The sequence below is a fragment of the Thermobia domestica genome, chromosome 2, assembly GCF_964235325.1.
Source record: "Thermobia domestica chromosome 2, izTheDome1.hap1.1, whole genome shotgun sequence".
NCBI classification, from domain to species: domain Eukaryota; kingdom Metazoa; phylum Arthropoda; class Insecta; order Zygentoma; family Lepismatidae; genus Thermobia; species Thermobia domestica.
In genome coordinates this window covers 166113290-166139004 of record NC_137455.1, presented here as the reverse complement: position 1 = coordinate 166139004, position 25715 = coordinate 166113290, and the positions used below count along the sequence as shown (strand labels likewise).

The window sequence follows — 25715 nt, the reverse complement described above, 5'->3', positions numbered from 1 at the left end:
ACGTTTTTACATAAGCCCCTGATGATATCGGATATTTTAGGAGATACATTCATAAAATTAGAATTTCTAAGTCTGCCGCATTCCACGACCGCTCCCCACTTATTTCATTGAATATCAGAAGTCAGGTAGATAAAGAGATTCAAGACCTTATAAAGGCAAAAATAGTTGGGTTGATTTTAGTTTAGGGTCCCTTTCAGCAGCGAGGCTATATGAGACGTGGACCTACTGATTAACGTGGAAACCGAACCACATGAGCTCGCGCCGGGAATTGAACCCGGGTCTCCCACGCCAAAGGTGCGTACGCTAACCGCTTAGCCACAAAGGAACTCTGAAGGCAAAAATAATCAGGCCTGCTGACAATAATGAACTCTCTTCACTTCTTTTGCTGAAGAAGCCCAATACGAAAGAATTTCGAATAGTTCTCAATCTGCAGAAATGTAACAGATATTCCAGGTATTAATCAGTGCCATTTCAATCGACAGAGAACGTTCTACACTCTGTAAAGTGGAAAATTTTCATAACAACTCTCGGTTTTTCGAATTCTACTTCCAAATTTTCTTGCACCCTAAGAGCCGTAAATACATAACTTTCGAGCTCAATCATAATAGAAAATCATACGAATTTTTGAGATGCACAATGGGGCACAGGACAAGTTCCCAAAGTCTCAGTGTGGCCACGAGAATAATTTTGGAAGGACTATCAGATAGGATTACAAGTTTTCCCGACGACCTTGTCACTAGTTCATATAATTTTCTACAGCACTTGCAGAATTTAGAATTATTATTTCAGAAGCTTAGGAAACACGATTTTCGGCCATCACCTAAGAAGACACACATTGGCTATCAGGAACTTAATGGATTAGGACACCTTGTTAGGGGGAAATCCATTAAAATATCTCCAAAAATAGCCAAGAAGATACGACATTTTAAGAGACCGACAACTAAGCGGATTCTGAAAAGCTTTCTTGGCCTATGTTTATACCTTAGAGCTCACATTAAAGACTTTACGATTAAAATAGAACCTTTCCAGAAATTAGTAACATCTAAATCTAAATTTAAATGGACAGAGAATCACGACTTTCTCTTTGAACAATTGAAAGAAGACATACTAAACGCCCCATCACTTGCTCACTTTGACGATTCGTTAGAAATCAGCGTCTATTCCGATAGCAGCCAGATGCAGATAGCTGGAATATTGGCCTGCTATGACCCAAAAACCGACACTGAAAAGGTTGTGGCTTATTGTTCTCGAAGACTGACAAAAACTGAAGAGAAAGCTAGTATATGACAAAAAGAGTTGTACGCTCTCATATACACATTGCGCAAATTTCGCTACTTTCTACTAAATAAAAAAAAAAATAATCTGTACGTAGACGCAAAGTGTATAGCGACGATGGACACCCAGCCGTTAAAAGTCGGGAAGTATACAAGACATAATCTATTTTTAGCTGATTACGATTTTGATATACCGTATTTGCCTGGATCCATACACCCAGCAGATATAATCAGCAGGCTCGAACAAATCCAAGATATTAAGAAAGAAGAGGAAAAAAGAAGAAAATGATAAAGAAAAAGGGAAAGACTACTATGCTTTTAAATCAAATAGCCTTCAAGTTAATACCGTAGAGGCAGCAGATAACGACCTTTTACCGAATATCGGAAGGGAACAGCGCAAGGATGACAATTACAAAGATATAACTTCCGTTTTAGAGGGAAGGGAGCCGGACAAGATCTCCACAGCCAGACCAGCAAGATTTTTATGTCTTAAAAACGGCATTTTATATCAAAAAGAAAACCCCCGATTATGGATTACTACATCTCTTATGCATACAGAAATCCCTAGCCAATTTTGTGGTTCACAACCTTCCACCGTAAGCACTCTACCACTAAGCCACTGTGCCCCCGCCCATTTAGTTGTCAATTAAGGTGTATACAGTAGTTTTCTGTAATTTCTTCTTACAGCAAATATCCAAAAGTACAAATCCATGTGTGTCTCTATATTTACGATGTCATAAAATATATAATTCCTTATATCTTGGTTTCTATATTAGATATTGACAAAGAATTTTTACTCTTTTTCAGGGCTCGGTGAACGCATGGAATTGCTCGAGCTGAACTAATCTTTCGATCGAAATTGTACTGACGAGTGTGAAGTACTCACTTAACACATAGAAGTACCATATTAATTAATTTTTCTTAGGACCAATAATTGTTTTCTGAAATTTCAAGATCTAATACGCTTTTATTTCACGGTGTCTCTAGATGTTAGATGTACTGGTTGGAAGTTTTGGGTAAACACATATTTCTAATACTCTTAACAAATGTCTAGATATATTTTCCAAAGCTTTTAAAATTTAATCTTGGTAGATGATGTTCTAAATCCCCACGGAAGTACCTAATTTCTCTAGGATGAAATTGCTATTGGTGCGTAGTAACATTCCATGACCGATTTCGAACTTTTAGCACTTAACACGAAAACTCCATAACTGTATGGATCCTCCCGTTATTTGATAATATCTTGATAGCAGTTACTCATATTTTAATTAATTTTTTAAATTGCACTGTCTAGTATAGAAACCCCACACACCTATGGTGTCTCTCTTTATTTCACCATATTTCGGTAACTGTTAGGCGTACTGACTTGCGGTTTCAGTAAACACACACCTGTAACATTCCTTAAAAGTTTATTACGACATATTTTTGAATGTTTAGAAATGGGAGTACTACGAATGTCATGGTACCCGAAATCCCCCATAAAGGCGTGTGTGTAGTGTATTGAATTAAAACTACTTTCGAGGTTGTTGTTAACCATAGATAATTACGTTTTCGAAACTGCACCATCTAGTGCACAAACCTCACACTTCTATGGTGTCACTCTTTATTTTTCCATACCTCGATATCCATAAGGCTTACCGAGTTGCGGTTTTCGGTAAACTTATATCCGTTCTTCACATTATATATATATATATATATATATATATATATATATATATATATATATATATATATATATATATAGGCTCCGGATTCTTAGGTTCGAACCTATTTTATTCCTGTACAGTGAATTCAAAAAATTCGTGTTTTCTTTACATTTCAAGTTGCTATAAGTAGAACTAAATTAGTTTTATAGGACCTAAAATGTCCTAATTGGGGGATTAGGACCTAAAAAATCCTAAATTAGCTTTTAGAACCTATAACGTCCTAAATGATTCTTTCTAGTTATTTTTAACTTGAAAAATACTTTCAAACACGTAGTCAACCAGTTTTCAACAATGCAATAACAAAGTTTCCTTCATGTTTATTTGTAATTTGCGGCTGCGATTGTGAATAAGCGGGTCAGCAAGTTTATTTTTAGCAACAACAGGTGCGCGGTCATTCGATAGAAAGTTTAAGCTGATGACGTTGACCTCTTCTCCCTGTCAGCAATGGACATTGTGTCAGTGTTCTAACCTTGTAAGGAAGGAGAAGGAAGTGTGTTTATTGGGATTGCATTTGGATCATATCAACTTTGTACGAGTTCCCTTAACATTGAAGATTGGAATTGAAAAGGAAAGATCATGCCGAAACAAAAATCATCCAAAAGTGCTCTAATTCGAGAATGGATAATATCGGACAACAACTTCACAACTGATGGCAAAGTTATCTTTTGCCAAGCATGTGACAAGCAGGTGAGTTTAATAACTCTACACTACCACTAACAGAAGCTCTTAAAATTCTTCAAGAAGTGAAAGAGAAAAAAGTACCTGGGGAAGTTGGAACAAAAATTGCGGACAAATTGGAGGCGATTTTGGAACGCAGTCCTGATTTCACACAGATACAACTAGTGGGCCAAATTCTTCGTGGAGACAATGTCCAAGAAAATTTGCTATGGAATCCCGAGGAATTAGTCAGTATGAAATATGCGCCTCTTACATCGTGTGAAGTGGAACGCAGTTTTTCTGCATTCAAGAGAATTTTGTCAGACGACAGGAAAGAGTTCACAACAGAAAATCTTGCCAAATATTTTATTGTTCAGTGCCATTACAGAGAGTGAAGTGACCACTTTTTGTGCTATAGAAAACATGAAAAGTACCGGAAAAACAATATTTGAACATTCGTATTTCCTCAGTGTATCGTTAGAAAAGTGAAGTGATATTTGTAGTGTTGTATAAAATTTCAAATACAAGAAAACTGACAAAAAACTACTACTACTACTACTACTCCTACTACTACTACTACTATAGTACTACAGGCGATACATATGTTAAACTATATTTCAGCTATCAAAAAAAGGCCAAGGTAAGAAAAGTTTTATTATTTTTATTACGCAGAAGACTGGTTAGCATAAAGCTTACTAAATTAAGGTTACCATTTAAGTATGAAATAGCTAACAAAGTGTTTAAAGTGTGGTAATATTCCGTTTTCAGTAATATAACGCTAAAAATCCTAAACGGTGTTTTTAAAAACCTATAAAATCCTAAAATACACTTTTTAAAATCCTAATTTGAATTTTTTGGGACCTAAAAATCCGAAGCCTATATATATATATATATATATATATATATATATATATATATATATATATATATATATATATATATATATATATATATATATAAATGCAGACACTAGGACCCCATGGTATCCCCGAACGTCATTGGGGTACCCACTTACTTTTGCAGAGTAATACATTTTGAGTTATTCAGCATCAATAAACACTTTTTCAAAATTCATAGTTTTTCTACCCAAAACCTAAAAGTTCACACCTGTCCGACCAGATTTTGTCCACTTAATCTCAAATATGTTAAGTACAACAAAGTTAAGCACACTGAATGCAACATTTTAAATATTTTTGGATTTTTGTTTCAGATATTTCGTGGATCAAAACAAAACCAGGATTCTGCTTGGAAGACAACGAAAAGAAGCAGTGTAGGTTGTGGGTAAATGCACGTCCTTTCTGAAGACAGACCGTATTGTATTTACATTTTGTACGAATATGTAACCTTAATAAAGGTACTGCACTAAAAATTATTTCTTTGTTCCATAAATTAAAATAAAATATTATGGATGTATAAAGAAAATGTTAGTGTTGGGTCATTTCAACCCTTTTTCTCTATAAATAAGATCATTATCCCTCGCAATATTTTTTATCATTGTGCAATTCCGATTAAATAAATTAAAATTCTGTACTAAGCACTATTATTTCAGATATGCATTAATAACTAATATATTGTTCTGTATGTATGACAATGTGTATACTGAACATGTCTGGCGAGGGTGTTGTTTTAACACAGAAGCTGTAATTCAGCTTTTCAGTAGTCAACTTTATTGGGAATCCGAAGGAAGAAAAAAAAATGTTGGACTTACCAACATAATATGTGTAAAGAATATATTTTAAGATTATTTTTGTTCAAGTTCTGGACTAATCCAAATTATCCAGAGAAATCATTATATATTTCTATGTTGCTTTCTTCCGATGTTTCCTTCTCCAAATCGTATGAAAAGGAGTCTTCATACGTCGCTATACTTTGTATGAAATATGTTTCGTTCCTCCAGTGCTGACAAGGCCGCAGGTGTCGATCGAATAGTTTAGTGTTTCCCTCAAATAACCTTGTGAGTTATGGTATTGGGTTATGGTATTTTTAGCGTTAACCAAATGCAAAAATCTACACTAAAAGAGATACGATGATCTCTGACTCATTGATAATACCAAGGAACTAACGGTACTGAGTGTGGTTGAGTTTACTTATTATCTGGTTAAAATCAGTGTTCCGTTAGCTATACTTCTTTTCGTGCTCTCAATTGCAAAGTTTGATATAACCTGTTTCAATTACACAGGCCTACAGAAAAAAAAATTTTCTTGGTGCCTAAAATTTTAGAGCTGATTTTAACTATGTGTGGGGCGCTGAATCCAATAATGTAAGCAGTTTTTTTCTATCAGCTCTACTTTGGTAGATACAGGCTACTGTACCAGTAGTGTTATTTACGTTACAATGTATGTGGAAGAAATATTACAATCCAAAATAAATATGTAAATTATAAATGATGTAACCACTATTTCTGCATGCTTCTTGCAATAGTATACAAAATAAGCAAAAGAAATACAAATATTCTCGTAATAACAAGTTTGAATATGATCTTATAAACTCTGCAACTCAAATAAATCCTACTGTGCTCTATAGAGATTTCTATTTGGAAGAACGGCGCTCTTTTCTCATTAGTGCTGCTATCTGTCGGTACTAAACGGAAACTAGTCATATAGTAGTTCCAGGAACGTCCACTAGATTGCATTGGTATTCTACTTGGCTAGTGGATCGTAGTTGTTGTCTTGCAGGTGGAGTGACATGTTGGAACATGTGAGTTTTGTTCTGAAATCAAAACTTGTATCGCGTATACTAAGGCTTTATATTTAACATCCGTGTTAGTGGCCTGAACATAAAATGAGTTCAAGTCGAAGTTGTGTTAACCATCCTGATGTGTTTTGCTACATATGTGGTGAGTACACATTTAAAGACAATAGAAAACATATCAGTGACTTTGTAAAAAAAGCATATCATGCATATTTTGGTGTACGCCTAGGGGACCAAGATAAAACGTGGGCTCCACATATTGTGTGTAAAATGTGTACTGAACACTTGCGACAGTGGACAACTGGAAAAAGAAAAAGTCTTAAGTTTGGTGTTCCAATGGTTTGGAGGGAACCCACAAACCATGTTGATGACTGTTATTTCTGCCTGGTAAATGTTACGGGTATGAATAGAAATAACCGGAACAAGTGGACATATCCTGATCTGCCTTCAGCAAGACGTCCAGTTGTTCATTCCGATGAAATACCAATCCCAACGTTTCACCACTTGCCAGAGCTTTGTGAGACTGAAAACGAACGTAGTGAACATTCTTGTGACATGGATGATGGAAGTGACAGTGATTATGAGGGAATGTCAACAATTCCTCAACAGTTTAATCAAGATGAGCTAAATGATCTAGTTAGGGACCTTAATCTTTCAAAAGAATCGTCTGAATTACTTGCTTCCAGATTGAAGGAGAAAAACGTACTAGAACAAGGAACTAAAATCACATTCTACCGAACAAGGGAAAAGGAGTTTTTACCATTTTTCACTGAAGACACAAATCTCGTATTCTGTCACGATGTTAGAGGTCTCCTAGAACACATGGGTCTTCCAGAATACAATCCAGATGATTGGCGCCTGTTTATTGATAGCTCCAAGCGAAGTTTAAAATGCGTCCTTCTACACACTGGCAATAAATATAGCTCAATTCCAATCGCTCATTCAACACGACTGAAAGAAGAATATGAAGCAATTGCTTTGGTTATGGAAAAAATTAAATATCAGGACCATCAGTGGGTGATTTGTGTGGATTTGAAGATGGTGAACTTTCTTCTTGGACAGCAAAGTGGCTACACAAAATATCCTTGTTTTCTATGTCTGTGGGATAGCAGAGACAAAGCAAACCATTGGTCAAAAAAAGAGTGGCCGCAGAGAGACGACATGGTTGTTGGTAAGAAAAATATTATTAACATGCCTATTGTTGAGTGTGACAAAATCATTTTGCCACCTCTACATCTCAAGCTCGGTTTGATGAAGCAGTTTGTAAAGGCGCTAAATAAGGACGGGCCGTGCTTTGCTTACATGGGAAACAAGCTACCTCAGATCAGCACAGAAAAATTAAAAGCTGGAATATTTGATGGTCCCCAAATAAGACAACTCATGACAGATCCGGCTTTCGTGGAGTCCATGAATGAGACTGAACGCAGAGCTTGGACCTCATTTGTAGAAGTTATCAAGAATTTCCTTGGCAATAATAAAGCTGATAACTATGTTGAGCTAGTGAACCAGATGCTTAATGCATTCCAAAAACTTGGATGTAATATGAGTATCAAAATTCATTACCTGCACAGCCATTTGGACCGTTTCCCAGACAACGTAGGCAGTCTGAGTGAAGAACAAGGTGAAAGATTTCACCAAGATATTAAAACAATGGAGGACCGCTACCAAGGAAGATGGGATGCCCATATGATGGCAGATTACTGCTGGAACCTAAAAAGAGACTGTGCAAAGAAACATTCAAGGATGTCACGAAAACGAAGCTTCCGAAGTGTTGACTGGATCGTTTTGAACAAATTATTTGATTTTTTATTCATAAAAACTATTATAAAATGTAGTTACAGAGTTATTATGTACTTGATGTTTGTGTTTATATGGTTTTCATTATTTTCAAAGTGTTCCAAATAACAGATTTAAATGTCATAGTTTTCTTTTCACTTACAGTAAAACAGCACCTATGCAATTTTCAACGTTGTAGCAGGTCAGTCTTGCAATTCCTATATCTCAAAAACTAAAGCTGTTAGGGGAAAACTAACGCCATATTTGGATTCAGCGTCCCAATTCTACTTCAAATCAGCTAAGAAACACCCGGCACCAAAACCACTGTAAGCCAGTGTTATATATTCAATTATATTCTTACAATTCTTAGAATCACCGCTCTTTGTTTAAGTAATGTATGAGACTGTTACACTGCTCGGTGCTTAAAATGTTGCACTAAAAAGGAGACATCCAGGAAAGTCCAAATTTGTAGAATGTGTAGAGCAGGGAAGGATAGATATGTTTGGTCGATGGCTGCACAACGCCTCTCATCCTGCGAACTCCACCAGCTACAGTTGATGAGCTGAGACATTGGATCGAAAATGCATGGCTTCCCATACCAGAAGAGAACACCCTCTTGATGCCTTGCTGTGTTGCAGTCGTTCTGGATGTTAATGTTGGGCTCCATAACGCTGACTGTCGCTAGTTCTACTCCGCTATCACCACGTTGTCACACAGTGAATACAGCGGTAAGTTTAAGCATATTCTACACTTACTATTAGGTATCGACCTGAGAACTTTGGCGCAGCTACCCTGTCTCCTCCTTGGTGTTGTATTTTTAATGGCAACTACTGTGTAGGAATCATCTTGTGAGTGAACACGTTTTCGGCTGATACCATCTTTTTAATTATTGCGACATTTAAAAAACAACTTATCTGTTAATTAAAATATACAGAGAAGTTATTTCTGGAAAATCCTATTTAGGCCTATTGTGGTAACAACTCCTGCATTTTGGAAGAGGATACTATTAAGGAAAAGAATGAGGTAAAATCATCTTTATATAGCACAAACAATAGATGATAACAGCTTAATAAATGACTGTACGTAAATGTTGTTTGAGTTTGAATATAGGATTGTACATGGCTTTGCATTTTGCATTTTATTGAGGTATTGCAACTAACTTACTGCGAAACGTATGATTAATTCTTACAGTAATATGTCACATATTGATTTGCTTTGTATGAAAACGAAAATAGTTTAACGTATGGTTAACCTTCTTTGTGCCAATAATGTTAAAAATAAACACTTGTGTCACTTTTCACCACTTGGTTTTGCAGTAGTTTTCCAACGAATTAGATAAATACATTTCTCTGGACAGTTTCACTGCTCCAAACTAAGATTTGAAAAGTGTAGTACTTTTGTTTCATTATTATTAGCACAAAGGAGATCAACCATAATTTAGCTATTTTTGTTTTCATACAGAGAGAAACAATATATGACAACATTACAGTAAGAATGTATCATGCATTTCTCAGTATGTTGCAGCACTTCAATAATGGTGCACTATACGTACAATCTAGATCCTGCATATGTCCAATCTGTATATTACAGAAAGGTAATACGTAAGCGATACAGGTAAAATCCGTATATTTCATATGAACAATCTATAAATTACATACATCCAATCCATACATTACATATGGCCAGCCTGTACGCTACATACATATAATCTATATGCTGCATGCAGACAGTCTGTAAGCTACATATGTGCATTCTGTATGGTGCATACGGATATTCTGTATGCTGTATCTGAACAATCTGAGTGCGACATAAGGAAAATCTGTATAATACATACGTACAATACGTATACTGTATCTAGTCGTACGTACGAGGTACAAGTACAATGTAGATGCTGTCTTGGGGTTGAACGCAAGAAACATACGTACAATGTATATACTGCATACGTCCAATAAGTATATTACGAAAAGGCAATACGTATGCGATGTACGTATGCGACATACATCCAATCCATACATTACATATGGCCAGCCTGTACGCTACATTCGTGTAATCTGTATACTGCATGCGGACAGTCTTAAGCTACATATGTGCACTCTTTATGGTGTATACGGATATTTTGTATGCTGTATTTGGACAAGCTGTGTGCGGCATAAAGAAAATCTGGATAATACATACATACAATACGTATACTATATCTAGCCATACGTACGCGGCATAAGCACAATATAGATGCTGTCTTGGGCTTGAACGCAAGAAACATACGTACAGAACGTATATTGCATACTTCTTGAAATTATGCTCCGTTCTGATAGTCAGTGTGTGTCGTCATTATTAACCCACATGCTACATACAGTCCTGACGTCACAAAGCTAGATATCACCTCCGTATATACTTGTTACTGCAGATGACGTCACACGACTGACGTCATTGAGCTTATGCGGACAGTACGTATAATACATACTTTTTCAGCTATAGTTTGCTGCAGGATGTTATATACGGTTGTACGTTAAGTCCAAAAATTACAGGAATTAATGTAACCTACGTTTATAAGTACGCTACATACATTTTTTCTCAGTGTATACTCGCTGTAGATGCACATACAGTGCTTTACGTTAGGTCAAAAAGAGCTGATTATGCACTGGCTGGAGTGAAGAAATTTCGGTGCTTTAGCGTATGCTGAAATGTAATGATATGCGCATTTCCGTAACAACAAATTGGAGTCGTATAACCATAGAGTTTGTATAAAAATATAGAGGACCTTGCTATCTTTGCAATGCATCCAAGGTGATGTAGCATAATTTGATACATAGAGATATTACTGCATATCTTCGTTATCTTCAAATTAAAGTCGTGTTAAAACTTTGAGATAATTTGTCATGCATAGACTAATATGGATTCTCATGAGCTCGGAATTGCTTTAAGTTTGCAAAATCATAGCCATCACTCAAACAAAATCTATTTGTTAGTATTTTGTATTTAATTACTTCTGAATCATTTGAATTAGGACAACAGAAGATGTTTTCATTTCTAGCTTTAATTTACATATCGTACGACTCCGTTTCTTCTAGTTTCTTTTTTTTTTAATTAGTCGAATTGAAGATGATACTTTTCACGATAAACACGGTGTATATACTAACACTTACAGAAAAGTGACCAATGAATAATTTATATTTTAAATTTATAAGAGATGTGACTTTAAGAGATATTTCATATCTTACTGTTGAATTCCTTCAGTTTGGTAATAATAAAAATAATAACTGGTGGATTGCAAATTAAACTTTTGGACTGGTACTGAAATAACTTGTCAATCATTATGACCAATATCTTTCTTACTTTTACACAAGGCAGAATGATATTTTTCAATTAATAAAATTATGACAACAATACTGAATTATTAATGATAACATATCGTGAATGAGCATAGAAATGTAGTAGTAAAGACGAGCAGACAATGTAAGTCATATCTAAATAACTGTTAATTATGATAATAATTAAGGTAATGACTTTTGTTTGCATATCATGAATTCAGATCACAAGGGAATCAAGTTGCAGTAACAAAGCTGTTAAAAAAATAGTAGACATAAAGTACGTACAGAATACTTAACTAAAGGGTTTTACACTGTTTTACCTTATAAGAGGCCTATTTACAATACCGGACGTGAAACTTTTAAGTCCTGAAAGGAGATTTAGATATACTTCTGAAAGACGAAATATGTCCCAAATGACCAAAACTACGAACTAGACTCTCATGTCCATTGAACGTTTACTATATGGAGAGTTTGGTTAATTAATACAAGTTTCCTTTTATACTGGTTAGAATACAATTCGTCGAATTTGTAAATTATTATTTTCAAACTCTTCTCTGAGATCATAATTAAATTATGTTTAGTTTGGTGTTGTGTAGCATAAACAATTAATTAGACACACCGTTTCTTTCGGGAGAACTACTATTTTCACGTTATCTAGCCTATAATTATTTCCACCATACTAATGCGTTTCGATAGCTTTGATACTTATAGACCATTATAGTATAATTTTGTGAGAATAAATCTGGGTTTCTTACTAACTATAGTAGGTTCTTCCGACAAGATCAGTACAAACAATCTTTAGATCAGAGCAATTAACGACTCTCATTTTTTTCAATTCAGCAACACAATTTATTATTATGTAATCTCATTATATCTTATAAACGAGTGAGATTTCATTATATTATAACACGTCATGCATATAAGACTTTTTATAAACAAACACTGATGTATAATTAACCTCTTCTGTGACCTAACATAATTTCTTCATGTTATACTTGTTGACATTTCATCGGTTCAAAACCGGTATACTTTAAAAATAAAACTACACAGGTCTCCAAATTTTAAAAAAAGACAGAAATAATAAATTTGAATTAGAAATATAATAATTTTACTAAAAGAAACTTACTAATAACATTATTATTAATGATGATGATTATGACACAAGTAATGCAAATCTCTGATTACTTGTGACCAGATTTCTCAAAGAATGAAATGATGTTTATAGTCTATTTTAAAATATTGTTTACTGATATTTTTATTGGGTTTGCTAATTTTCTCATTCAAGAAAGTTAGAAACTTTCTTTTCTCGTCATGGAATTTTTTACGAAAAAAAAATTATATCTCATACTCAGTTTATAGTATAATGCATTTCAACTGAAGGATGATACTTCGCATATCTCAGTATATCTATGCAGACTATTGAGAGGCAGATAGTTTGTATTTCTTGTAATTGAGTACCAATGCAGTCCCTCACAGTACATATATTGCAAACAGATGAGACGAAACTCTAATTCGTTCATTAACAGTCAGCATCATTTACTTCACTATTTTAGTATAAAAATCATCTGATAACAGTTCAGGTGCAAACATATCTTCTACTATAAACCATACAATATAATTTATTATTGACTCTTAACTTGATTCACATGCGTAGCTGCACTTTTATGGAGTGTAAACGACACTTAATTCTTACATGAAAACGATATGAGAAAAGTAAATCGCATAAACTTCCACAATACAGAGTCTATTCTAGTATTTATGTTTATGCATACTTGCTTATACACTTGACCATGTTTATAAAATAGCTAGCTAAAGCAATAGTTTCATTTCTCCGTAGCATCAATGCATCATATGGAGTATTCCAAGGCGAAACGGGTAGCCGTACAAGGTAAGTAAAATATATTCTGCTTTATGAAAGTAAATATATTTTTTCAAATTGTATCATTTAAAGAAGATGATCTATAACATCTCAAGGTTAAAGAAAAAGAAGGGCCAAAAATATTTGTTTCAAATATTGAACAAAATATACTTATAGTCTTCGGAATTGTAGATTTTTTTTTAAGACTAATTTTCCTTGTCTTTCAGAATTTCCTCACAATTTCTTGGATGTTTTTAATTAAGTTGTACATACTAAATAAACATTTACTCTGTCCTACTTCTATATCTACTTTGTACAATTCTAGAATGTAGACATGTTATTTTTCGTGCTTTATTTTGTTACTTCCAGTTTTCTTGTTTGCGATTCTTCTGATGTTGCTAGATCTCTTTTCTGACATTTGAGAAAGCTCATGTTGTACAGTTCGAAAGCACTTACCTACAATGTGTACATTTCAACTACTTTGATATCTCATTTTCATTTCCTTAATGACTTTGGGGAAGTGCTCGTATATTAGGACTTTGAGAAGAAACATCACTAAAAATTTTTAATAGTTACCAAGGACATTACAAACGGCACTTACAAAGAGACTTACGGAAGTGTCACTCACCGATCTGAATGAAACTTTGCACACTTGTAGAACATCGAAAAATAATCGACACGAATTTTTGGTTTCGGCAATGGTGAAACTTTAAGGATGGAAACCACCCTTTGAACGTTAGGGGTAGTCTCCAAGCCTAGACAGAAAACAATCATTTAATATAGGAGAAAACATACTGCCAGCTTTTTTTTTTTTTTTAGGACAGCTGATTCAGAATCTAACGTCAAAATTACAAAATTCAAGATGGTGAATTCAACATAGTGATTACAATTACAAAATATATTCTGGTTTGAAATTCTCTGCAGTTAGCCAAGAACAATTATAGTTGGCACGGTTTACTACGAGAAGGTTGCAGACCGATTTGAAACCCCTTTATATCGATTTGAAACCCCTTTATTTTAACGGAATGCTTGATTAAAGTGAGTCTCTGCACCTCTCCCTATTCGGGGAGCTTATGTATAGTGTTCGTCTCTCACTATGGAAAACTTCATATTTCCTCAATTGTTATAATTATGAATTTATTGAGACAACGCTTTACAGTAATGATATTTCGTTAAAAATAAAAAACTGTGTGATGCATAAACATTGTTTACACCAAGCTCACCTTATTACTGCAAGAACTCGAAAAACGTTAAGAATTATCTCGTAAACGACAAAGTTCTTGTGATCCTCATTTTTGAGTTTATGAAATAGCTGGACGATGTAACTCATTTTTATGCCCATATATGTAAGGATGCTAACGAGACAAGAATTGAGGCTGTCTCGTATCGAAAATATATCGTGAGAGTAAAGTCTCATCTCTAAAAATGTGTTTATTTCTATAGGTACGTCTAGTACTGAATCTTAACATGACAATTCTGTAACGTTTCATCTCGTGCGCAACTTTACGTATACTTCAACTTACGCCACCTCGATTCACGGAAACTTGGAGTTACAGTAGAGCGTCGATTATCCGAACGTCGGTCAACCGAACGACCGCTTAACCGAACTGTGTACTTGCTCGCAACTGTTACTCTCCCACCCTACCGTCCATCATCCCCCTCACTCCCAAACCAAGTTTCCCACAGTAGTCGCCGCACTGAGCCACCGCTGGGGGAACATTGCTTCTAATGGGGCCTTCATAAGGCGCTGCTGACCGGCCAAGCCGCCAGTCGCTGTGTTTCAACAATCAGCACACTTCTTTTTATGAATAAATTTACAGTACAGTACTTCTTTTTGGCAAACAAATATGTACAGTTCGATTATCCGAACAAACCAGTTTCCCGAATACCCATGTCCCCCAATTACTTCGGATAATCGACGCTCTACTGTATCTGGTTCTTAATTTTTTCGTTTGGCAAAACTGTCGCTCGCTATCTTTATTTTACCCATGTCCCCCAATTACTTCGGATAATCGACGCTCTACTGTATCTGGTTCTTAATTTTTTCGTTTGGCAAAACTGTCGCTCGCTATCTTTATTTTATTTAGTAACAATGTTTTATGATTCAGCAATGTTCGTAGTTTGAGGGAAGTTTTTCTAATCTAGGAAAATTTCGTAGGTAAATTTAGCAAGAATGGGAAAGGGGAACTTTTCGACAAAACTTGAAAATCCAGGGAAATTCTCGCGCTGACTGATTGACCAATATAAATGTTTCAATTAATGCAGAAATAAACCAATACAATTGCAATAGTTCTTGTGTGTGTGTTCAAAGTAGAAAAATTTGCACTTAGTGTTGGCTGGGTGTAATTGTGTATATTTTTTTATGGCAAGAAGTGAAGGAAAGTTTTAAAAAATAACCAAAAAGCTAATGAATAAAACAAATGTAAATTTAGTTGGCACTTCTTTAATATAGCTAAATTAATCTCTTCATATGAATTGGATACTCAACAAAGTATGGAAAATTTGATATGAAAAGGGAAAATTTTGTGCCACTGGAGGGAAATTTTCTTAAGGAAACCGCTACGAACACTGACCCTCAGTGATTCTATTACTGTGGTATGCATTGGACACGTTTCGTGCAAACTCTAAGCGCACGGCTACAGTCCTACGATAAACTGTAAACCCTTGAAAAAATCTGTCTTCCTAACGAAGTAAATCTGATTATCCTGCCCCCATGTCTAAATATACAGTATTTTTCTTCTAAATTAGTATTATTTCTAGTTTTTGGTCCTAATTAAACAAAATGTATTTATAAGCAGAGTTGTATCCTGATTTACCAGAATTCGACTAACGCGATTTTTGTTGGACTCATCTATTGCGTAGCTTTTCGGCATTACTGTATGTATTTTTACAGAAGATGAAATGTTTTCTGAAGTTAACTGATTAACTATTTTAAAAAAAATGATCACGAATATACGCTTCGCCCAATCATATTAATATTTAGTTATATTCACAATGGTATGTGATTTTTTTAAAATACTGGCTGATAAAGCCACAGTCCAGCATTTGCATTGTAGTAGTCCAGCAGTATATCAGAAGAACAGGTTTATCAATTTTAGAAAATAATAGACACGCGTATTATTATCTTATATATTTCTCAAGTAAAATGTTATTACTCTACAAAAACGAGTCTTAGAAAACGTGATGTAAGAATTTTTTTAATTTGGTGCACAAAATTACATTCTATGAACACTACAGAACTTCCCACCGTTGACCTATACAAAGTAAACACATTTGTCAGCCACAATAAAGCAATTTCTTAGAGATGAGTGTAAGATTTAAATACTTGGCCATTATTAGCAAAAAATGTTACTCCTGACGATAAATAAATAAGAAAGACAACGTTAAAGACAATGAATCAACATGTGTTAATTTTCTTCTAAATGACTAAATGAACCATTGCACCAGGACCAATTACGTTAGTTATTTTTCAAGCAAAACTATAAAATACAAGTTATAAACTATAAAACTTAGATTCAACAATACACACTTATGAAAATTTGTCACTTTCTTTAAAATGAAACTAATCAAAATATAAGACTGCTGGTTGTCAATGGCGCTTTATAACGTTACCTTATATATATTGCCCACACTTCGTATATATATATATATATATATATATATATATATATATATATATATATATATATATATATATATATATATATATTAGATGTTACGTAAATTAAAGATAGCTTGAAGAAACATGAACCAGTTTAAAATGCACGAAAACTCTATATTTGACGATAATAACGCATTTTACTCCACCAATCAAAATTACGCATCTAACAACTATGGCGACACTCACAATTATATATTATAAACATCTAATTGACAATGGCTAACATCACGATAGCAACGCACAAACAAAATATCTATATCAACTTACTAAATATTTTCTTCTTCTTCTTCTTCTATACATAGTACTTGAGCATGACTCCCCTGAACCAATGGAAATTCTTAAATTAATTTTAATTTTAAAAAGAATCCTGGACCGTACATTATTTCATATGACATAAATACATTATAGTCCTATTACTTTTTGAACTGTTCTTATGTACATTAAATTACAAATGCATTAACATTAATTTTTTTTATATATTTCTTCCAATGAAAATGAAATGAAATCTTTAAGTTTAACGTCCCACGGTTATGCCGGTTAGGCTAAAGGAGACGGTGATAATGAGAAATGAGTAAAATGGTGGAATGAAGAAAGTGGGAGGAAACGGGAGAACCCCGAGAAAACCCACGAGCACGGTGTTTGTCCACCACAAAGTCCACACGGCGCGAGCTGGGATCGAACCAGGGACCCCAAGCACCGGAGGTGAACGCTCTACCACTGAGCCACCGCATATTTCTTCCAATATGTCATATTATTATATTCCTTGTTCATAACAGTTATCTATATAAACAACGAAAAGAAAGAGGCATATTCAAAATATGAAATTTTAGATATTTACTTCGGGTCGAAATAGAATTCTATTCCTCATAATAAAATCAGAAAACATAATTCATACATTTAACTCAAAATAAAAATTACAGAAAATCAGAACATCACTTGATAGGAAAAGAAAAAAATAATTAATATGTAAAATTAATAATTACATTCTACTAAATTAAGTAGATGAATCAACATTATCCATATTAATTTTGAATACTAGTTCTTGAGGAATCAATCTTCAATTACACATAGGAATATAGTGATAAGAATAAGTACATGTTAAAATTTTATGGGTGGTTTCACTGTCAGTATAAGTTATTTGATCATTGGAAGAATCATTATGAGACTTTGAACCATTACCATTAGTCTCAACAATAATAATTTTATAATTTTTACTTCATTTACGGATGCAGATTTGCGGATTCGTTTGTTGACGTGGCTTCATCCCTTTTCCCGCCAGCCGATGTTAGTTTAAAATACACCTGTGCGCTGTGTTCATTAAATCATACTGCACAGCGGAGAATTCGATTTATTATTATGAGGGCATTAGGGTTCGTTTCCTGTGGTTAGTGTTAGTGTAAACAGATTTTATGGTATCGGGTTTGATCCCTGAACGTCCTTGTACTGATTCGTAGAAGAAAACAGACTCTAGGACTGTACGATACCAACCCACAAGTAAATATTAACCAACTAAGAACAAAAGTGGTGAAAGTCGGGATTCGAACCATGGACTATTGCCATTAAATTTATACCGTGTTCGTGGTAACTCCCTGTACTCACCTCAGCTGAATCAGCTGGTTATTCAAAATGGTGGTTACCCAGCTTACGGTCAGAAGTTCGGGGAACGTTCGGTACGATATATATTTCTATTCCATATATTCCGTGAAGAATAATACCAACCTGTAACACTGCGGAAACTGTAAACGTACTGAAATCTACACATGCACATAATTTATTCTCTAGCACAAAATATTGTTATATATTATGCGCACTATAATATTTTTGTTATGATGTTTTATGTATGAATTAACACCCACAAAACATATATTTAATATTTAAATTTCAAAACTTTTAATTATTATAACACTTGACATTATACAAACAGTAAAATACTTTTCAGAGCATTGCAATTTGGTCCCATATAGCACTGACGACCGAAGTCCGACGTATCCGCGCGCGTATTTACGGTAACGAAAGTAGAACAACCGAAGACGTAGGCACTGTTCACTGGAGATGAGGAATAGTTGAATGCACTGTTTGTTAAATCCTTTCACTCCTTCCGCATGCTGATTCCATCGACCATTCTAGTTAACGCAGACTACTGTATTTCGTAGTTAGGTACATTTTAATAGACAATTGGAACTATTGAAGCACTTTAACGCTAAAATTTATTTTTGGGCTATACGTCTTATTGAAGAATTAGTGACAAAGTGAGTTTCGAGAGATGCGTTGAGAATTTTCATGTTACTATATTCACTAAATAAATAAGATTTGAGTGAAAACAATTTGGAGTGCTCTGTTCTCTACTGTGGCTGAAATTCCACTCATCACGCCCTGTCTGAGTTACTTTCTTGTCGCACAATGGACGCGTATGAATACACTATTAGAACGGAAGTTAGTTCCCACAAAGCACTTAGTTTTTAGATAGTTGCTTCACAGATAAACATTGATTGATTAATTATCACATTATTGACAGCATATTAACCACATTTAAACACATGGAAATATAAATAATCTAAATTTTTCAGAAAATAGGCAAATTATAGCATATAGTCTAGTGCTGCCTTTCACCTCTCAATTCAGCTTGTGTAAGTAGAGAAAACGAAGCTGACCCGAATTCTTCTTCTAAATTAAGCTATACGAAGAGAAAAGTGGGCGAGCAACCACACACATACATAGAAAAACTTGTGAGCGAGAAACTTCGCAGCATTGTGATTCAAAGAATTTTGTTTCTGTGCTCACTGATTCTAAGAAGTGCTGTTGCGTATACGAGGGTTGTTCAAAGAGTATATAACAATTGAGTTATATTATTTTCTTGCCTTCTACTATAAATATTTCTGCCATCTATCCTATTTTGATTATTACCAAATCTATTACCATTAGTTGGATTAAACTGACAGTATCTATTGTTTCTGTATCAGTTATTTCTAAAGCCGATGCTATTGTTTACATTATTTCGAGTTACATTACCATTTGGTCTGGAATCTGGTCTGGTCTTGTCTGATCATCTTCAGTATTTGTAGTTGGTTTTATACTGATGTTACGTATTGGAAATGCATTATTTGGATTATTACGTACATTCTTACTTCCACTATAGGCGATTAAAATTCATACACTCTGAATAAAACAATGTTTGCTGTAATTTATACGGTAAAGACACGAACAAAAACTAATACACAATAACACACTGAGCAAGGCTATGTGATAATACGTAAAAAAAAAAAAAAAAAAAAACAGTAACTAGTGATACTGTTTTTTACATATTATCACATAGCCTTGCTCAGTGTGTTATTGTGTATTAGTACGAAATGGAAACAAGGTCTGATAGAATAGTTACGAACAAAAACATGTTTCCAAATACCTATCTAACTCAGTGACCCTTGTATAGACATAGCACCAAAACGACCAACCATTGTAACTGGAGGAGATTAATAGTAAATAAAACGCAACCGTAATTCATCTGTATGTGTATGTGTTAACAAATCAAGAAATGTCACTCGAGATCGCATGCTGCTGATCATGTAATAATAATCATAATAATAATAGTAATAATAATAATGATAGCAATAACACTGGTTTGCCAAGGTACAGCAAGAAACAGAAGCGCGTTATAAGCACAAACAGTTAGATGCCTTGTGGCTGTGTAGAGCGCTAATCTGGGCATAACTTGCGTACACCATATTCTCACAGTCAACATACTGAAGGTTATTGAGAATGTTTTTGTTTTTCGTTTTTAACCTGTTTTATAGATAATATTGGGGAGACACTATGTAAGGCACTACTAGAATCACTAGAAGGTGGAGGGAAGAGGAAGCAAGACGATAGATTCATGTTAACATCATACTTATCCGTTAGCGCCACTATCGTCTGTTGGAAACACTGTAGAGGCAAGGGGTAGGCTTCTATCGCGAAGGTCTAAATGTGTTATTCGTTAGTAGTATTATGCACATTCTGTTTCTTTTCGTGGTTAACTTTCATAAATAGGGTTAGTGGTTTGAACAAACTAACCATAGTTCGGGGTTTCAGCATTACCGGTGGAAATTCTTTGACAGTGAGAGCGGGAGGTTCTGGAACGGAATCCCGCGTATCAGTTACACTGGTATCTAGGGAAGTGGAATTTCGGGAAGGCTCCGAATTTGTTTCGGGTAACGTGGACATTTTTCGAAGATCTGTCATCACTGCTGGTTCGATATCTGGGTTCAATAGATCAGCTGGGCGCTGGTGCTTCGGACATACAGAGATGAGATATTCCAAGGATCTACAAAAATGTCAAGTTTGATGTTGACTTCTGTAAGATACACTGCATTTTACATTATGAAGAATGAGTCTAGTAGAAATATGTTTTTTCGAGGTCATGGAAAATATTCGGTTGCCATTATGGATACACGTAGGAAAGAAAGTATTCCATACTTCGTGATCAATTTTGAGTACGTCACCATAATCGCTGAACACTTAGAAAACTTTATCATCTGGATAGATCTTCACACTAGTAACATGCACCTGAACATCCAAATGTAGACCACTGGTGGAATGACCAAATGAATAAACGAAAGTTTGTCCGGTGCATGGTCAAGAAATTGTATACGTAATGCGCTAGTTTTGAATTGAATGCACATGTTATATTCCTTATTGTGTAATTGTAAGGCTTGAATATCCTGAAATATATTCTTAAAATGTGTACATAACCAGGAATATAAATCGAATCGCGAAGGTCGTTTGCTGCGCGTTGTTTTGTCAAATACAAATTTGACTGAGTTTTTCCTATGATCTTGTATTGCTCGTGTCGAAACTTTATCAAAGTACGCCTCGAACTAAATCACTGAACTGTATCACACAAGAAGTGCAGAAAAGCAAACACACTTTCTTAAACAAATTTTGTAACACTAGTAGTCGGAGCTCTACTTCCACACGTCCGCTCCATTCAACCGTCTATAACGAAGTCCCACAACTAAACCACGATGACTACGTGGTAAAATGATTAGTTTCTAGTGTGTTTATGTTAGGTTTCTTTGCCTCCACTTATAAAGTTCTACGTTATTTTTCTTCGTTTTGAAACGTCTTTCGTGTTTGTTTTATGATAAGTCAATAATCTTTGGCATAGTTTATATTAATAACTTGAGTTGTTCCTAAATCTTTGGTTCACAATTTTGTTTCTTCTCCACATCAAATTACATATATGGCAGGTTTAATTCTCATACTCTGCATTTGGTTCCAAAGCAGTCACCATTACTTGGTCAAGGATTTATGTTCGCCACGATATGTCCGTCAGTAATCCAAGAAATTTAAATGAAACAAATACATGGCTGTTTTTGAGTTACTAATGGTTACAATGCCACAAACAAATGAATACCAGGCAAATATGCAGTAGGGTTAATTTTCTATTTGATCTCTCCGAACTGAATCTATTAGAGGCAAGCGAAGCAAATAAATACATGCTGATTACTTTGACATGACATAACGTGCGAAAACCGATAACAGCGTCAAGTCTTTAAGACGAAATCGAATGTTGATAGATTCGTTCGCGGTGCAGACCATCAAAACGAATTTTCACAATATACAATGTAATCAAAGAAGTTTTTGTAGTTTTTGACCTGCAATTAATCATGCTCTCACAGAGAAGAAACGAAATGATGCACGAGAGTCTGTCCAGCGATCGAGAGTTAGTCTGAGCATCGACCTTCAGTAACACAGGCACGTGGCGCACGCACAGTAGTCATAGCTTGTCCAGTGAAGAGGAGAAATGGAGATATCGAAGCAGCTTGTTCGCATGTGTTTGTTTTATGACTTTAAAGTGAGCCTGTCAGTTGCCCCCGCATATGCCAGACATTTGAGGAGAATAACCGTGAACGAAAGCGCCGTCAGCCATTGGTTCCAGAAATTCTGTTAGGGAGACGAGAGTCTTGCAGTGAACGACCACATGTGTTGTATGACGAAGCACTGAAAGCAGCCGTCGAGGTTGACAGTGGTCTAACGTGAGATGAACTTGCAGAAAGGTACTATGTTTTCGCTTAAATGGTAAGAATTGCACCTACACATTGTCGACAGCCAACTAGGAATAACGAACGACAACCTGTTTGTCCTTGCTCACTATGTATTATCTGTCAGGAAAGTAAATGTACACCTATTTTTCGAGTCTGGCATTTCTGCGCTCCATCCGTGGAGAGTATGAGAATTAAATCAATCAAATGTTTACTGGGGGGCAAAAAGAAAAGTTTAATCTGAATAAGACTTCGCAGAGGAGCACAAGCTGTGAATACGAATAGTGCATAGTGTAAATAAAGGACGACACCGAAAGAGAAAGCCAGAAACAGCTGTTAAACTTAGAAAAAAGAGTAAAATTGTCGAAGTGGGAACATAAAACACAAATACAACAAATACGCCGACAACTAAACGTTCAACATGCCATGATCTTGGTATAGTGGTTAAGGTGCTGGCTTACAAATGAAAAGAACGCGAGTTCGAATCCACGTCAAGGACGTTTTTAAAATATTTTGTTAATAATACATACAGCTCATGAGAGATGGTAAAAAAGGTCGTATTTAGTCTTTCGTAGCAATTATTATTGGTAATGTTTAGTACTGATAATACTTTTTGTCTTTGTGTATTGCTTTTATTCTCTTCTTAATTTTGAAAGAGAAGAATATCCGAACAAATGCCACCAAAATTCCTCATATTTTGAATGTAAACGCCATTTGCAATTAGTAAAGAATAAAAATTGAACGTTCCGATGTAGCTGCAAAAAGTAAAAAGAAAAACATGGAAGTGGAGTGTTCGAATCCATACTCATACAATTTCTACATGCTTTACACCTCCCGACCACGTTTCTACGTTAGCACTTAAGAGGTTTGTGTTTGGGTTAGGCTGGTCAATACATTTTGCAAAGGGGCCCGGTTTAGCTCTGACGCACCACAGGTGCGAGCAGGGAGCAAAACACCTTTTCTCTCTCCCTCTGTGTGTCTATTTATCTATCTATCTGTATGTATATATATAACGCTATTTCTGAATGCCATACCACCATGAATTTTCAGCGGATTGAGACGAAACTTGGCACAAACATTAATTGTTGAAATATCTTGATGAGTTCGTTAACCAGAATAATCAGATGAAAATGAAATGGCGGCCCTTCAAACTCTTAAAAACTTCCAAGGGAACCAAATTTCGCCCATAAATAGGTATTCAAAAAGTTTGAATAACTTTTCCTCTTTTACTGAGATATTTGTGTGCAGGGACATATTGAAATATTGGACCCGATTAATCGCATGAAGAAGGTTCACGCCCTTGCGATACGATCAGGCTTTTTTTTTGCAGGAGGAAGTTATTTTCGTATCGGAACAAGATGATTGTTAGTGATGATATGAAATTACACATTGAAAGTGAAGTAACTTGTGATATAATAAATGTGTTTTCCCCTAACACAGAGAACTGTAAATCATGTATTTCGAGTTCGGGAGCATGAATGGCGAGGAGTGTTATTTGATTTGCTTTTTAGTAACACATTGCATTGCAAATAAAGGTAGGCAACATTAGTGGTAAGTAAAATATTATTATTATTATTATTATTATTATTATTATTATTATTATTAATAATAATAATAATAATAATAGTGTTGTTTGTGGCAAGGCAATATCTTCCTCAATTCTTCTTCAAACGTAATAATTGTAACACCATATCTCCCTTCAAAATATTAGCAATTTATATCGAGAGAACGGGAAATTGTAGAGTGATGGGAGCAAAGTTGGACAGTATGCACTCATAGTAATCAGAAAAATAAGCGATTTCAATGCAAAATGAACGAAGAGTCATTGTCATGGGTAGTCATGGAGCCACGGCAGAGCCCTCTTTAGGCAAAATGTCGATAACTTATATCGAGAGAATAGGAGGTGATAGTGAGATGGGACCAACGTTGGACACTGTGGACCCATAAGGCGCATCGAAAAAAATTAGCGGGGGGGCGCCAGCCAGCCTTACTTATTTCCACATAATAATATAAAATTATATTCTCGAAATACACACACGAGTTAGCTAGTAATATTTGATATTATTATTATTATTATTATTATTATTATTATTATTATTATTATCGACAGCGTCTTTTCATTACGTGTGCATGTTTGACATGAAGCCAAAGAGAAGATCCATCATTCGTAGAAAGAATAAGAATAGTCAGTTACTTTAACTGTGAACGACAGCGGAAAATACGAAAAGAGTGATTAGCTATAGCGAAAAGAAACAATACTTTCTCGCAAATGGATAAAAAACCAAGCAGAGATTGATTCGAACTCGCATGGACGGCGTGAAAAGTCAGTGCCTTGTCCACCTTTTTTTAACTGACTCACCGAACGTGTTTCAGTAACTTACTTATTGCTAATTTTACTTTCTTCACTCGTTCAACTTGCTTTTTCTAATAATTTATAACGACAGAGACACGAACACAGAAACATAAGGAACAGTTAAAAATCATAGATGCTCTCCCGCCGGGAATCGAACCAGGGACACCAGACACCAAAGTCGCACGTGCTAGCCACTAGACCAGAGGGGAGGGCGCTGCTCACGCTCTATGTCGTTAGGGATTTCGACCACTGTATTGCCAGCTATCACTTCTGTGGGTTGTATACTATGATCACATGTTTCTTCTTTGCTGGAAGAGTTAAACCTACATTCTATTTAATACATGAGGTATTTAGACCTACATGCTCTTCATATAATGTAATAAAAGGGCCATGCTTGGAATAAGAAAAAGAACA

The 25715-nt window shown here is 35.0% G+C and overlaps 1 long non-coding RNA gene across 1 annotated transcript in view; it reads left to right on the top strand.

Moving 5' to 3' along the window:
• The window catches only part of LOC145679770 (uncharacterized), a 183119-nt gene that overhangs the window by 26222 nt on the left and 131182 nt on the right, over positions 1–25715 (top strand). Inside the window, exon 2 of the long non-coding RNA XR_014130527.1 lies at positions 13250–13300. This is a non-coding gene — a long non-coding RNA (uncharacterized LOC145679770). The remainder of the gene's footprint in view (positions 1–13249; positions 13301–25715) is intronic.